The sequence below is a fragment of the Aedes aegypti genome, chromosome 1, assembly GCF_002204515.2.
Source record: "Aedes aegypti strain LVP_AGWG chromosome 1, AaegL5.0 Primary Assembly, whole genome shotgun sequence".
NCBI classification, from domain to species: domain Eukaryota; kingdom Metazoa; phylum Arthropoda; class Insecta; order Diptera; family Culicidae; genus Aedes; species Aedes aegypti.
In genome coordinates, this window is record NC_035107.1 from 67400237 (window position 1) to 67415534 (window position 15298).

The 15298-nt window shown below is 35.1% G+C and overlaps 1 protein-coding gene across 4 annotated transcripts in view; it reads right to left on the reverse strand.

The window, feature by feature from the left end:
- LOC5577441 (heparan sulfate glucosamine 3-O-sulfotransferase 6) overlaps window positions 1–4028 on the reverse strand; it is a 412950-nt gene extending 408922 nt beyond the window's left edge. For 3 of the 4 annotated variants that reach the window (XM_021838693.1, XM_021838694.1, XM_021838692.1), the window contains exon 1: window positions 3318–4028. The gene's annotated coding sequence lies outside the window, so the exon portion shown is untranslated. The remainder of the gene's footprint in view (window positions 1–3317) is intronic. The other variant, XM_021838695.1, reaches the window with a different exon arrangement.
- Between the last annotated feature and the right edge of the window lie 11270 nt (window positions 4029–15298).

A 15298-nucleotide genomic window follows, 5' to 3' on the forward strand; every position in this document is an offset into this window, starting at 1 on the left:
TCGACATACGATGATTAACGCTTTAAAGGAGACTTGACTGTATATCTTTATTTTGCTGGGGATAACACATGTTCACATGTTTATCAACAGCATGAGCAATCATGCATATGAAACGTAAAACCACATCGACTTTGGTTACCCATCATTTCAGTAGTGAGTTTGGAGCAGTAGATACACGGTGTGCTAGTCGATCCGATGATCATGGTTCGAATCTGGTTTGCACCCTCTCGGTTTTTTGCGTATTTCCATACTTCCAATACATGCACTTAAAAGAGGCATATGTGTGGAAGTTTTATTTTTTAATACATGTGTTGGTGATGCACGCACATGAAAAAAAATACACATGCGACATCAACCAGGATCGATCCATGGTCATGAGCGTGAGAACCAAATACTATACCACAGCACTAAACCCGCTTGTTGGTATGCGTGGTTCAAAAAGCATATCAACTTGTACTTCCCCATTTGTACCGTAAAAACTGCTCGACTCAATGACCGGATTATCTGCCTATCAATAGACGCTCAAAAACGTCATGTCGCTCAGAAGAACACTTTTCCGCCATCAATAGACGCAGAAAACGCCTATAATGACGGTTTCAACTTTTGGGTGTACGTATATCGCCTCCTCTTTTGTACTCATATATGCTATCGTTTACGAGTTTGTGTTTGCTGGGTATTTACCAATGCGTCTACGCTAGTTCATGCGGGAAGGGTGTTGAGGAGCGGTAATTTTTATGGCACAGAGGCTTGCTGTTTGGTTAGCAAACTGCTCATGTATCAGGCGTAAGGGAAGGCGTGCTATAATGATGGATGAACGGAAGCGTAGGGAAACGGTTTATTTCTGGCCGTCTCGGGTTCTATCTAATGCTATGAACTGTGATAGATCAAGTGTGATATATTAATAGTGGAAGACAGAAGAGAGTGAAATATACAACTACAAAGTACGAGGAAAGAGACGGGCGTGGAATTGAACCCATGACCTTCCGCTTATGAAGTAGAAACGGTAACCATTGAACCACCAACTCCGTCTACGATCGTTGGTAATTACTTTAGAACAACAAATTATGATTTTGGTCAGCTTTTTCCACCTGCTCGGGTTCTGTTAGAATCAAACATGAGTATTTTCATTTTATTTGGTTTGCTCTGTATATGAAATAATTTTTCTTGTTGTGAGTAACAATATTGACACAGAAAAATACTTTCGAAATTCAAAAGTAACAAAATGAAAGATCCATTTTCTTCAAATCTTGTTTTCTTGGTTTTAGATATTATAAGAAATTTAAAGGTTTACAGTCACGAAAAGTAGTCTTATACTCTGTCTGATGGGTCGTCATACAAGGACTTTTTAATACCAATATTAAAACTCGAATATTTCAATAATTAAAAATAAGAACTTTCTGAAAGGTTCATAAACTAAACCTATCTAATTCAAGTTTGATTCATATATATTCATACATATTCATATCATGATTCCAGGCATGCGTGTCATCCTCAAAAATAGCATGGTGGAATTCTTCGAGGCAATGTTCTTAATCAACAATAAAACTTCGTGTAAATTTCGAGTTCCTGACATATATCAGCGTCTCCAGATACGTAAATTTACATGACGAAAGATGTAATTTTCCATCATTTCAAACCAAATTTCAAGCAAAATACAAATATTTTCGGTCTAGCTAAAACAAGTTTTATACGAAAGGCTTATGTTTTGATTGAAAAGTCATGTGAACTTAAATCTTTCGAAAATTTACATGCAGCATTGACATTTCCATCTCAAGTTATATTAACTTGTCCTTCACTCCCTAAAAATTCACGTGGCTTACGTGTTTTGAGATGCACTTGAAAGAACCAATTGGAATGGCGTAAATTTGTGTCGAATTCTATATACGATAGGGTCTGATTCGGGAAATGTCAATCACAGTTCCATCGTTTTCGTGTCCTTTAACGTGCAAAATAATTTGTTTTTGTTCAACACATCTTCAAGGACACGTTTTTGTGTCGTTCCATCACTTGCATCATGTGTCATTCAGTCATAACCAGAATTACGTCCACAGTCATTTTCATTATTTTTAAGAGTGCAGTACGGAGATAACCGTTCGTTTGAAAATTATATAAATGTTACGTTGCCACGATAAAAATGTGTTATTAGAAGCACGAAACGAGCTCACCAGTTGACTGAACACGAATATCCTTTCGCACTCGCATAACGCGAACCAAACACGATTGATCTTGATTCCGTCGCTCGCCCCACAGGAACGAAATCAGAAGACCACACTCTACCTACTCTGCTCAGCAAAACGCATGAAACGAAATGAAATAAAAGAAGCATCTCACTGGCGCCACGAAAAAAAAACGAACCAGTTTGTTTGGGCTTTCCGGAGCACTGCCCCTGGAGGAATTCCTGCAGGAATGAATACAAAAACTCAATGGATTATTTCTTCCTCTATCAGTGGAGGATATCTTGGAAAACATCTCAAATTCTGGATGAAATTTTATGAAGATTCTTGAAACTACTATATCGAAGTGAATGAGAGGGATGGAATCCTTAGAAGAAATTCTACATGAATTCCAATAAAAAGTTTGAAGAAACTTACGAAGAATTTCTTAAATCGAACCTTGCATTATTTTCTAGAATAATTGAAGTCAGCTTTTCGGAACAATTCCTAAAGAAATTCCTGTTGGAATCACTACAGAAACTTCATGAATTACTGAAAGTAATCTTTGAGTTATACCCAAATTATTTTTTGGATTAATATGTGTTGTGATTTCTCTAAGAATTTCTGGGAGAAATCCTGCGATAATTCTCTTATTTAAACCATGCTAGTAATATAATTCTGCGATTACTATGATTCAATGAAAATTTCAAGCGTGTACTAGAATTAGAACAAATGTAACATGATCGATTTCCATTCATCGATTCTCTCTTCTGCGATAAAAGGTGACAATCATGTTACATTCGCCGAAATTCTAGCACACGCTTGATTTTTATTTAATTTATGTAACCCATTTATAATGTTGTTGTTGTTATTAGCTACAAAATTTTGATCCTACGAACCATTTAGCTTTTCCCCTTTTTCTGCTGTAAATATAGGGCCCTGCTATCGTACCATACACCTCCCACCCACGCACCGGGAAACCCGAGATCCGGAGCGCCATTCTGTTCTGTAATTTTCATTCAGCTTTTCGACCGAACTCTTGACGATGAATTCTCTCGCTCTCACTTTCAGGACGAAACCCCCCACCAGCAGCAATAGTATCAATACCAAGAACAACACCGATATCCCACAGAAGCATGCAATTTCGGGAGAAATCAAACTTACTTCATCGAAGTCCGACCAACATTGTAGCCAACCAATTATTACAGGGAAAACTCGAAAGATGACAGCTAAGCTTTTCTGTTTCTGCACGTATGATGAACTTTTCTTTTTTGGGGAATAACTTTTCTCGGAAAGCCTCCCACTTGAACAAACATGTAACTTTCGGCTAACAACGGCCTTATGGCTAGGATCTCCTACGCGAAACAGGGCACATACCTACACACACAAACACAGGGGACACGTTTTCTATCGATTCTCTCGAGTTTTTGCTACTCTTTTTTGCAAACAGGCCTACTATTCACAATACAAAACACTGAACCAGCTGTGGTGACCTTCGTTCTACTATGTTGCTTGCATCCCATCAAAATAGGCGTTGGAAACTCGTCTGCATTGCAAATATTGCTGAGCAGTAGGCGCGTTTCAGCATTGGAGAAGTGATTACTTTTCCACTCGGCAAGGTGTTCTTTTCCAGGACGAAACTTTCGTTTATTACAGCAACCCGGTTAACATGCACGGAAAGCGCCTATAGAACTACACCATCCGGTTCCTAGATGAACGCGATTCTGAACGCACGGAACGACCGACCGACCAATTGAAGGTTCCCTCCGTGAAACTTCTTATCGTCACAACGACCCGTGAGAGACTGAGATGAAACTGAGCCGAGCCGAAGCCGAGAAGCTGAGACACGACCGGTGTGGACAGATGCTCGGATTCGTTGGAATCGTCGAATCGGAAACGTGCATCGGATGTAAACAGCTTCTCTCGTTTTCGTTCACGCAAATTCACGCGAGGCATCACAACGCCATCACAGTGGGAAAAGCTGGACCCAAAACGGCACCAAAATTATTCAACAAACAGACACGTTATACAATTCAAACACTGACATCAATAAACTGTTTTAACTGGTTTACAAATGAAAAGCTTAGACAACGGTACACTACCTCAGTTTCGTTTCTCACTTTTTTTTGTTATTTCAACCATCATTTTGCAATGACTTTTTAACAAAAGTTAAGATGGGTGTCGAAAATTGTATGCAAATCAAGTGGGTTGAAATAGTCTATTGAGAGTCATGATCATTTTCATTAGTGTTTGTCTGACTTCTTGTTATCTGTCCATCTACATGGTTTGTTTTGATTTTCGCTTGAAGAGTGTGTAAAATTCCTGCACATGTTGTACTTAAATGAAAATTAACCACCAAACAAAGAACATAACTTTTCTGTAAGTAACAGTGCTTGTCTTTCAAATTATGTATGAAACGAAGTCTAATTTGTCCTTTAGAACCCATGAGAAAGATTGAAAATACAATCGAAACGTAGGGCGTAGAAGAAATTTTGTAGTTTGGATTGCCATTGAGACTGAAAACCGATAAGAATGTTGTTACGGGTCGTTTGGCAAAAAGCCGTTTGGCATGAAGTCGTTTGGAATAACGGTCATTTGGCATAATGATCGTTTGGCATAGTGCGTCTTAAACCAGTTTTAGCCTATCTAAGAGAAAACGCCTATAAAAATTGTATGAAAAGCCCTATTTATACTACAAATATGTCAAACGCAAGCTTTCAATCCACATAATATATGAAACATATCGGAACTGACACCATTTTTTTGCCTTCAAAAACATGTTGGTCAATATTGGCCACCATAACCAGTTTTTATTAAAGATTTAGCTTCGGTTCCTAAATTAGCCAATCACGTTGATTTCTAAATAGTGTGGCCAAATTAGGAGTACCCTGGCCAGATTAGGTAAATGGGAGTTCAAATTATAATAATTATATTTTCCCTTCTTTCGATAATAGACGGTGTTTTTGACGTACACTTCCAATATTATAATTATTATTGAATCGTTCAAAAGTTTTGCAACAAATATTTTCTTTTTAAAATGTGTTGTTGTTTTAAGTTATGCATTGAGAAGATTTTTTTTTTGCATTTGAGCCTTAAACATTTTAAACGAAAAATAATCTGCTATTTTCGCATTATGCTGTAATTATAGATTATTATAATTATTATTTATTTGTTTTTAACTAATAATTTTGAAAGAGGGAAAAGCCCCTTTGAGTGATTTTCAGTGAAAATCTTCTCAAAAAGGCATAAAGCCTCTTTATTTTTTCTAAACCATTATAAAATAAGAAATTTAAATCTAAAGGTTCATCCGAAATGCATCCATTACATAACCGAAATCATCAAGTTCCAAAGTGAGGTCAATCTGAAATTAAAAGCAAAAAATATACAAAAAAGAGAGTATCAAACATGATAAGAGATTTCATTTAGGAATTCAAAGAAAATTTTCATCAAGGGAAAACATTTCTGAGCCAAAATATCTCTGATTGAAATTGGAATTTCATATTTCAAGCTGATTATTTTATTGAAAAGCTTCTTTCTCGGTAAAATAAAACGTGAACATTTTCATAAAATGTGATCAATATCTTCATAAAATGAACCACAAATATAATGATTGGATATTAATCTAGAAAAAATACATATGAAATTCCGTTCAACAGATAAATTTTTGAACCAGGGGATAGTATTAACCCTAGGACAAATAGAATAACAGTATCTTCCTTCATCACTTGTATCCCATGAAGTTTGCCAACTGTTTATGGAATCTCTTTTTAATTCAGAAAATTTTCCAGAAGGACAAATGATACGTTTATATATTCTACCACGAAAAGCAACAAATTTTGCTAAAAAATCAGCTTGTTCATTACCATATGTTGCAATGAGATGGAACCCAAACTAATTTTATGAAATATCCCTTGCTACATAAATTACTGTAATAAGCTTTTGAACATTAATAAGGTATGATGTGATTTAAAATAAAATTTAACAGAGTTTAAAGCTTGAAGACAGCTCAAACTGTCAGAACATACATAATATAGATTAGGAATGCACGATTCAATCAAATTATACGCAAAATAAAAAACAGTCAATTCAGCTATGAAAATAGAGCAATGGAATTCCAACTTTAAGAAATGAGCCAAATGCATATTATACACGCCGAACCCTGCAGTATTGTTAATTAAAGAACCACTTCTCAGGGGAATTGTCCAACGTATTTACGTTTGAATAAGTTATCAGCAAAATGAAAATGTAAATGATGAGGAATATGATTCAGTTCTGCATGTAATGATAAATCGATACATGGGCGAAATGCATGAACATTTATATTATGATTATAAAAACTATTGTTAGATGGAATGAAATGTTCAGTATTACAATATGTGAAAGAATTTAAAATTCTACAAGTAGGATTAATTTCATATATCCAGCTTTTTACGCTAGCCATAAAACAACCAGGGATGATTCGACTTTGAAGTTTCTTGTGTACAGATTTTATGGCTGGATCTTAGTAGGCCGTGATTCTAGTTTGTTGATAGAATTGTCAAAAATTTTCATCAATATTTGTTTCGAATCTTTTCATATCTCAAATCTTATATTCTCATTTCTAATCTTATAAATCATTGCTAATAATTTTTTTGAATTCAAAATATTGATTATAAGATGATTATTTGAAAAACATTGTATTGCTGTTCGCATTTGAGATGCAAATCTTGACTAAACATCCTCCAAATGCGGTAACACAAAACAATCGAAGGACACCTAGCAACGATTATAGAAATCACCGCCGCCCTAGCTTGCTATCTTTGACACCGCATTTCTTATGAAAAATCTTACCGCATTTGGTGTTCCCGCATTTGATATTTGCATTTCAAACGCACATAGCAATAAAAACAATTTAGAATTTAGCTCATGAAATCTATTTTAAAGTGGAATTAAACCTGCCAAAACTTCTACAGATTTTATATGAGTAGAATTCAACAATTTTAAACAAATTTTCAAACTACGGAATTGAATCTTTTCAAGTATTGAAAAATGTGTTTGAACAGCACTTGAAAAGGTAAAACAACCCTATTCCATTACTGAAAGAATTGTTTTTTTATAAAGTGTTATCATATCATGAGGATGAGCTCCCCACCAAGTACCAGTAATCGTACGAAGAAAGTTAATTCTTCAAAAACAAATTATTTGGATATATTTAATGTGATTATTCCGCTTCAATTTTGAATCAAACCATATGCCAAGGTATTTGTAATCAAATACTTGTTCAATTTGATGGTTATTGAGATATAAATTGATGTCAATGGGAGAATGTTTTCGGGAAAATAAAATATATATTTTTTTTTCAACCGAAAAGGTAAATCCATTATTATGAGCCCATTTATGAATATTATCCAAAGAACATTGCATAAAATTACGAATAACTTCTCGATTCTTTCCACTAACAGAAATTACTTTATCATCAGCAAATCGGATAAAATAAGTTCCATTATGAATTATAGAAGTTATGTCTTGTAAATAAATTGTATAAAAAAGGGCTTAAAAAAGAACCCTGCGGTAGTCTGAAATAACTATAACGTATCATATTTTAACTGATGAAATTGGTTTATTTTTGAAAGATTTGAAGATCAAAATATCCTCACAGTTTAGGTATTCATCATAAATTACGCCGCTTATTTCACATGAATCTGAAGGGGCATAAACTCTATTAAAAAATAATTTCAGATTCCAATAAAGAGTTGTCATCCTCACGGGATCCAAATATAACTCTAATTTTGCCAAGAGAATTTTTTTTAATTCCTTCGACAGACTTATAAGTTTTATAAATTTCTGAAGAAATTAATAAAACATTAATTGGTTTATCCTTTTCACGGAAATAAACAACAAAGGGACCAAAAAATGTTGAAGGATATGTTTTAATTCGAAACGATTTATCTGATGCACTCGATTCCTTGAGAACCGAATTTTCTGCAGATTTGTCTCCATCCCCGTCAATCTCCATAATAGGAAAACGACGGGGGTGAAAATAAAGAACTATGTATCAGAATTAAATGACGATAGAAAAAAACATTAACAAACAAAAATTATACTTAACGAACACCAATCCACTAGAATTAGATGGATAAAACCAGCACCAGCAGGAAATCAACGTAGCAAGAAATATTCCACTTCTTTCTTCTCCTCCTGAGTCGCCAGGCACCAGAATCGCCAGGTACCAGAATCGTCGAACACCAAAATCACACCAGAATCGTTGAATACTAAAATCGTTGGGCACCAGAATAGTCGGTCTATTGATTGTAACACCAGCTGCTACCGAAAACTTCTTGTTTTGATGACTATTCTATCGATCCTTCCCTTCTTTCTCCAGATTAGCTCTTCTTCACACGGAAATTACTGCTTCAAATCCAATTCTTCAATACTCAGAGATCACCTGAAAAACAGAAAAAAAAATTACAAGCGCAGAAAAAATCCACCAACCCTTGTCAAGGCCTACTTACCGAGAATGAGCAATAATAGATCTTAAGTTTAGTGCTTTTAATATTTTGCAAATGAATTTACTAAGTAATTTTCATCAAGTGTTACGTCCCAATTGGGACAGAGCTCGATCCGCAACAAAATGTTCTCAAATAATTCCCTTTATTATTATCTGGTATCTTTCTTTGCCAATTTACAACTAACTCAAAGATTATCTATGTTCTACCCACCATAAGTATGGAATCGTGTATTGCAACACTCATACTGAATATTGCAGTACCTTAAAAAGTTTAGCATCACCTAAAATGAATATTATCTCGTGATTCTGTAGTGCTAGATCAATCTATTTCTGAGGTCATTTTAAAAAATACGGCTTTGAGCCCCTGAGATTTTTTATTTTTGTTGAAAAAACTTTTATCACTGGATTTTGGGTGATGCTAAACTTAAAAGTGCCGCAATATTGAACATTTTGCACCTTATTAGACTACTGTGCAGAACATTTTTGCACAGTGAACATTGGCACACCTCACACATCCACGTACTTTTGAGTTTGACAGCATGCTTTGATACTAACTTTTTTCGTCTTTGTTTTGATTTGGGGGAATGATTAGCATTACTTTTCAACCTGAGATTTTCATCCGATGAACTAAATTTTCTTGGTCCAGGAATGCAATACCGATATACCTCTAGTTGACCAGTTAAGTTCAATCCTCAACGTGGAATAGTTGGGTGAGCCGTTGGACAGCGATCAGTTGCTAAAAATTCTTCCTCTAGGAGGAATGCTGAATCGCTAATCGATTACGTCCTGGATCTACTCTGATTCCGAAGACGATTTAGATGATGCTATCATTGTGGATACATCAGACAAAAACTTCACAAAGAAAAAAAATATGCCCATCCCCATACAGCTGCTGACTATTGGCTGTCTTTCGCGATTTCAAGAACTCAGGAAAAGGGACAAGGGAAAAGAAGTTTGTTAGTGGGGTGTAGCTGGCAATACGGTAGATACTTTTCTTTACCAATACTGGTTACTTTCTAATAAACATAACTAAAAAGATGTTTTCATGCAATCTATTTCACTGCTTGGAATCTTTTTGAAACGTCATAAATAGCTTTCGAGGCATACGCCTGCTGGTGTTAGTGAGTGTGCAAATTGTATCTAGCACATGTTAAATTTTCCAAAGCCTGCTAAATTCTGTAGTAAATTAAGCACAAAAATCAGCTGGTACACTTACACTTGACTGACATCGATAAATAATGCATTTTCAATAATCTCAAAACCCTGACATGCTATGAGATTTTCTAAAACTGCAATAGATTCAGCGACCTCAGATTAAGTGAATAGCGATATTCTGGTGCTTGAGACATAAACTCGTTCCGAGGTGTAATGAAGTGGCCATTCGAAATTCTTATTGAGATGCAGCAGTCCATGACAATATCCGGACATGTAACTTGGCTTTCCTTTAAGAGTCACAATAATCATGTGAGTTTCTTAATTTTGTGAATAAAATTGAAAATGGCTCAATTCAGTACATTATTGTAGTTTTAGCTTTTTTTCAGACATAAAATCCAGTATATTGTAAAACTCGTTGCCATATAATAGCATGGTTGCCCGCTTTTGAGCAGTTCCACTTTGTTCCGAAGTGAGCCAAATTCTACTCACTTTTGAGCAGGGATGGAGTGTGACTAACATCTCTTTCGGTGCTGCACGCGCTGCTGCGAGATAGCACCCTAAATTTGAAGGAGCCGTGCACGAGTAATTTCTCTGGACTACACTCCGGCAGTGCTTACTCGCAATGTGCTTTGCGCTGCGTGGAATCGGGTTGTCTCATTTTCACTCTTTGCGTTTTGTACACGCGTAAAAATTCCACTTGAATAGGGTCCTAAAATGTTTAATGAAATCTTGTTTTCATTTAATAACACGAAAGAGCATGTTACTGCAACTACTTTAACATTTTTTCTCGCTCAAATAACGGATATATCATATTACAACTTTAATTTAAAAATTGGATCCATAAATGAACCTTGACACTTGAGATCATGTTTGACGTTCGCTTAGCCGACAAAAATACCACAGGGGTTCAACTTTTTAACACCGGGGTTGTTCTTTTCTGACATTTCGGAAGGGACACGGAAAACAAAATACACCCAAAATTTGAGTTTAAACCAAGGGGTGTGACAAAATTCAAAAATAAACTAAAAAAAATGTTTTTTGGTCTTCAACTATTGGAAAACATTAGAAAATTGAGTAAACATATGTTTTTGACCTAAACTTAGGAGTTTGGCACTAAAAATGGGACAGGGCTTTAGGACCCTATTCATTTCATTATGGACCGATGCACGAGTTCACTGTTTGACGTTTGAGCGGTTCCGTATTATTTACGTGACCATGACAACGAGTGAATTCGGAACTGCTCAAACGTCAAATTAGTGAACTCGTGCATTGGACTAACAAATGACTGTCAAAACTCTTAAACACGAAGAACGTCATTCATCACCACCTTATGTTTCTGACTTAACCAAATATATTAAGATCTACTACTATGAGTTTTTGCTTTTAGAGTAAGGTGGGGCAAAAGTTCGACCTTATAATCAAAGTTTCCAGGAAAATAATAGCAGTTAAACAAAACAAATACCATACAGTGAACCGTCAACATATTGGCTATAATTTTGCTGAACAAACTTGTGTCAAAATATTTACCCATTTTTAGTTATAACAGTTTCAAAATTAGTTGTCTTATTCGAACTTTTGCCCCACCGGTGGGGCAAGAGTTCGAATCTAGTGTGGGGCAAAAGTTCGCTGGCTAAAACACAAAATACCGATCCTTTTATGATAGGCATACTTTACACCAGCCGTAAACTTAAGTTTGACGAAAAATACACACTAAATTTTCATGAAAAAATTGCTCAAAACCGGATTAATTGTAATATACTCAAAAATAGCAGTTTTTCACAAAACTATGTGGAAATGTAGAATTTTGGTGACAATTTTCACACGATCAGACAAATATAACTGAATTTGAAGATATTATGTGGATTTTAGGCAATCTGCAAATTTTTCCGTGATTTTATACATGGGTCTAACTTTTGCCCCGCTGATTCGAACTTTTGCCCCACTATGGGCCAAAAATTGTTTTCAAGCATCTATGCAAAAACTAATACACCTCAAAGCAACTTTATGATAGGCCTAGAAACGCCCTTACATAAAATATTGAAAAAGATTTTATCTTCAATTGGTTCTATGCAACGAAAGTTTGACCAAAATTACAATATTCACGTCGAAAAACAACAAACAGCCATAACTTTTCCAAATCTCAATCGATTTTTATGATATTTGGATTGAAAGTCTCTTACTTGAATAGCATTCGAACCACCATGACATTTATAAGATTTGTTTTGAATTGAGCTGGAAATCTTAAAAAGAAACTCTTACCCCACTCGAACTTTTGCCCCACTTTACTCTACATATTAGGTTTATCGGCTTTCAAAACAAACATTGCTGATTTTTTTCTAGAGTGAATTGTTTGTCTCCTACAAAACTAATGGTCTCCTGTACCTTGCTTTGAGTTCACTCGCAAAAAAATGGAAGACGCACAAGTTATTTCTGAATGGCACGCATGTTTTTGGGACGACACTGAGTTTTCAGACATTCCCTGCTTTAGAGTAAATATGAACGAGCGTGTATTTGCGTCATGTTAAGTTGAGTAAAATAACGTAAATTTAGGAGTTAAATGACGTGACTTTTAATCATATTGAACTTAAATTTGGTTCGGATGACAAAACTGTTAAGTCACAATGAACGTAATTTTTCAAAAATGATGCATTTTTCATACATAGTGTTTTAAATCAACGCCATTTCATCGTAAACATCGAGTGTATTACTTAACATGAAAAAGACGTCATATATAGGTTTTTTTTGTAATTTGAATCATAGTACAACTTGTGTATTTTCAACAGTTTGTTTCTTTTTGTCATGGTAGATTTTTCATGCCAAATCATCTGAAATTTTCAAGTTAGATTCAATGTTATTCTAAAATTATCGATGCAAATTTTTACCCTAGAAGATTTTAGAAACCCCTTAATGACGAAGAGACAGAAGCTTCCGAAAGCCAAAAGATACCAAAAATTAACATTTCGAAGTCCCTTAGACCGAACGTAATTAGTTTAATTCTAATAGCATTTTTTAATAAATTTTCGAAAGTATTCCTAAGTATGTCGCTGTTAGTTTTTAGCTGGAAAAACTTTTTTTTGTGTTGAAAATCTTGACAATAATGATACTTTTTGATTATGATTCATCGTTTACGGCTAACCAGCCGATTGGAAGTTTGAACAACTACCTTAAAACTAAACATAACATAAACTGTGCAATTGGAAAAATGGACAAATTTATGTGAAATTTGCGTGAGTCTTCTCAGTAACGCGCCCTATCCAATGAACGGAGTCGTGAGTCCGATTTTCATCGAGAAGACGTGTAAATTTCTCGCAAATTTCACATTATTTGTCCATTTAATCCAATTGAAAAGTATATAATGTTTAGGTTTACGGTAGTTGTTCAATTATGATGCTGGTAATAGAAGGAATACATAGCGGAACAAAATTAACATTTGCGCGTGTCTCTTAGATCAAATACGTCTTCAGTAAATTAGAATTGTTTAATTCAATGTCGTTCCCAGAGATATTCGAGCACATCATTATTTTGAGTCATAGGTCGCCAGAGTTGTTGAAATTAATTTTTAATTTTAATTATTTTTTTTAATTTTGACTAAAATTTTGCTACGATTTTTTGTCGGTAATCTATCGAGCACGCAAACAATGACTTCAACTTTTATGTGAGACACGCTTTGGTAAGAATATTACGGTTGAATATCGATGCATTCAAATTAATCAAAATGCCTACATTCTCCACAAAGAACTCACCTTTATATGGCTGAATAGAATATTTTTACAAAACATCAAACAGTACCTATTAAAAATAAAAGTACCTATTAAAACAAAAAGTAACCTTTTCAAATTAAAAGTGATATCTTGAGTAAACTAAGCATATAAACTGGTAAACTTACATGCAAGTTGATTGATCAGTGTTGACACTACAAGTGATTTGAGCCTTACCTATTGAAACACCACCATTTGGTGGGCGGTAACTTTTTTAGCACCTTGCTTTATTTGACATAGTTCTTAGACATACCTGAAAAAAGTGGTCACTATTACTGTAGTAATTTAAATTAAAACAATTAAGGTCTAATCAATTACCCACCCTAATGCTGTGAAGCCTTAAGAGTTATTATTTACCTCTATATAAAAAAAAAACCAAATACTTTATGATATTTCGATTTCAATTATGATTGGCAAATCTTGTTGTAACCGTCATAAATTAATGGGTGTGAAAATTTCCGTTGTTTTCTGACTCGTATTCCAGAAGTTTATTGTTCCACAATTATTAACTGAATGTTAATGTTTAGTAAACCGCAATCATTTACAGTTCCTGTTCAATTTTGGCAACTTTGCCGTTTGATTTTGGCAACACATTTTTATTATTCTATTTTGTTACCTGTAAACGAATACAGTGATTAGTTTTGAGATAAGTTATATTTGTCATTCATCGCTCAATATAACTGAATTAGTTTTCGGGCTAATCATGTTTAAAATAAGTAGAACATTTTAAATCATGACCATTGCAATGTTATTTAAAAATTCCACTCGACTTTAGCTACATAAAATTTAAGGACATGTTGATAAAATTGAACGGGTACTATACAACTATTGTATAATCCGAACAAATAACATATTTAGGGCAAAGTGGAGGAAAACGAGAACTTCCACACGATTCCGGTGAATAAAACTATAATCATCCCTTGAAGCTATTTTCATGTAATATGTAGGTTTTAAAGAACCGCAATCAGCTGCATGAATTTCGTTCCGTTTTGGATCCAACTTATCCCACTATGCGCCGCCGCAGCGCACGGGATCGTGATTTCGCACGAGTGCGCGCCAAAAACGGGAGAGGTGTGCGATTCGGCTGGGAGCACGCCAAACAGATAGGAACATTGCGGAACGGTGAGATGTGGATTGATGACCAGGATGATGATGATTATGATGACGATTGCCATGTTTACGATTCTCTGAGAATTTGTGTTGTCTCAGAGCTTGTGCTCTTGTAGCCAGGATAAACCACAATACCTACGATGCGACCGCTGGGTAGTCCGGAAGTGTTTGAGAAGCACGGACTTAAACGATGGTCGGTCGCGTTCTGTTTGTAAATAGAGATTAGAAGCTGATGATCGGAAACGGTGTATTAGCGCTGTAATCTGGCTCCGTTGAGAGGGTATGCAATGCATACTGATTCGAATTCGCACTTGTATTTTCTCCTTCAAGACTCCCACCGAGGATGAAATTTACAAACTTTAAACTTTTTTTTATCTTTATTAACGACATTTTTAGCCCTGGGCTAGTTCATCTCAGGACCAACGCTTTACTTCCTTTTCGAAGGTAAAGGTATCTATGTAGAAAGAGGTAATAGTTCTTTGATTTCCATATTCCTTTGTACATTCCTGTTCCTTGTAATTCTATGATTCAAAGTTGAAATATATATAAAAAATACTTATATCATTAGTATATAGGGGAACTTACGTATTCTCGGCAGTCTAAGCCGATGTCGCGCTTCTTTTGTAATTTTCTCG